This window comes from Dromiciops gliroides, chromosome 3 (genome assembly GCF_019393635.1).
Source record: "Dromiciops gliroides isolate mDroGli1 chromosome 3, mDroGli1.pri, whole genome shotgun sequence".
NCBI classification, from domain to species: domain Eukaryota; kingdom Metazoa; phylum Chordata; class Mammalia; order Microbiotheria; family Microbiotheriidae; genus Dromiciops; species Dromiciops gliroides.
In genome coordinates, this window is record NC_057863.1 from 264,212,397 (window position 1) to 264,214,755 (window position 2,359).

The window sequence follows — 2,359 nt, forward strand, 5'->3', positions numbered from 1 at the left end:
ACCCTCTTGGTTACTGTAAGAACACAAACCTTAGTTTCTCTGTTAACCCTTTTAGGTACTATTGAGAAATTATAAATTATAAAGAACAAGACTAGTCAAAAGGAGAATCTACATGAGTAACTAAAATGAAAAAAGGAGGAAAACATACAGCAAAATGAGATAAAAGCAGGAGAGAAGTGCAAATTTCTAGAGAAACTAGAGTTAAAAGACTTGTCATCTTCTAAACAGGACAACTAAGGAATACTCATATTTCTTTGCAACACATGGAACTTCTACAAAAATCAACCACTAGGACACAGAGATAGAGCAAATGAGTGTAAAAAGGCAGAAATAATCAATGCAGCATTTCATTCCATAATAAAGTTAGAATGGACATTGGTTCAGGGACCACAAAGAAAAGATGCAAAGTGAAATGGAGAATTAAGTGATATTAAATAATGACTGAGTCAAAGAACAAAGAAAATGATAATGATGACACCACATGCCATATTTTCTGGCTCTCAAGCTAAAAATGTCCAGAGGGGAAAAACTTATCCTCACAATTATAGATTAAGAATTATACAATGAGAATATACAACAAAAAGACTAATAAACTGAATATGCATTTTAAAATCTAGAAAAGTAAATAAACCTAAAATAAGTACAAAAGAGTTATGTGATTTAGACATAAAGGGAGTTACCATAGGCAAATTAGGAGAGGAAGAAATAGTTTACTTCTAGATCTATGGAGAGGAAAACAATTTATATTTGAACAAGAGATAGAGAATATTATGAAATGCAAAATGGATGATTTTGGTTATATTAGATTAAGAAGTTTTTGTACAAACAGAAGCAATGCAGCCAAAATTAGAAAGGAGGCAGAAAGCTGGGAAACAATTTTTACAGCCAGTATTTCTGATAAAAGCCTCATTTCTAAAATATGTAAGGGACTAAATCAAATTTGTAAAAATGTAAGTAATTGGGGGAGGCTAGGTGGCGCAGTGGATAAAGCACCCGCCCTGGAGTCAGGAGGACCTGAGTTCAAATCCGGCCTCAGACACTTGACACTTACTAGCTGTGTGACCCTGGGCAAGTCACTTAACCCCTATTGCCCCGCCCAAAAAACCCCCAAAAAACCAACAAACAAACAAACAAAAATGTAAGTAATCCCCCAATTGAGAAATGGTCAAAGGATACAAACAGGCAGTTTTCTGTTGAAGAAATCAGAGCTATCTATTGCCATATGAAAAAATTCTCTAAATCACTATTGATTAGAGAAATGCAAATTAAAACAACTCTGAGGTACCACCTCACATCTATCAGATTGGCTAATATGACAAAAAAGGAAAATAATAAATGTTGCAGAAGCTATGGAAAAATTGAAACACTAATGTATTGTTGGTGGAGCTGTGGTTCGTGCCCTTTGACCCAGTAGTGCCACTGCTAGGTCTGTATCCCAAGGAGATCATGGAAGAGGGAAGGGACCCACATGTACAAGGGTATTTGTAGCAACTCTCTTTGTGGTGGCAGGGAATTGGGAATCAAAGGAATGCCCATCAATTGGGAAATGGCAAAACAAGTTATGGTATATGAATGTAATGGGATACTATTGTGCTACAAGAAAGAATGAGCAGGAGGATTCCAGAGAAACCTGGAAGGAGTTACATGAACTGATGCTGAGTGGGATGAGCAGAACCAAGAAAACATTGTACACAGTGGCAGTAACATTATGTGATGGTCAACTGTGGTGGACTTGGCTCTTCTTTTTTTTTTTTAAGTGAAGCAGTTGGGGTTAAGTGACTTGCCCAGGGTCACACAGCTAGTGGGTGTTAAGTGTCTGAGGCCGGATTTGAACTCAGGTACTCTTGACTCCAGGGCCGGTGCTCTATCCACTGTGCCACCTAGCTGCCCCAGACTTGTAGTAGTGCAATGATCCAAAACAATTTCAAAGAACTCATGATAGAAAATGTTCTCCACATCCAGAAAAAGGAACTGTGGATTCTGAATGAAGATTTTTTTTCTTTTTTTTGAGGTTTTTCCCTTGGGTACTAATTCTTCTTTCACAATATGACTAATGCAGAAAAATGTTTAATGTGATTGCACATATATAAACTACATTGGATTGCTTTCCATCTTGGGGAGGGGGGAGTAAAGGGAGGGTGGGAGAAAAATTTGGAACTAAAAGTCCTATGAAAACAGATGTTGAAAACTATCTTTATGTCATGGGGCGCAGAGCACCCCAGAATTTCTCTGGGGCACACCGAGGAATCTTCTCCTTGAGAAACTAAACCAGAGGACAGATAACGCCTAGAGGAACCAAATCTGACTGAGCTAGCTTGGGATTCCTACCCTTCATTTTGGTCTCCCTTACCCTGGGGAG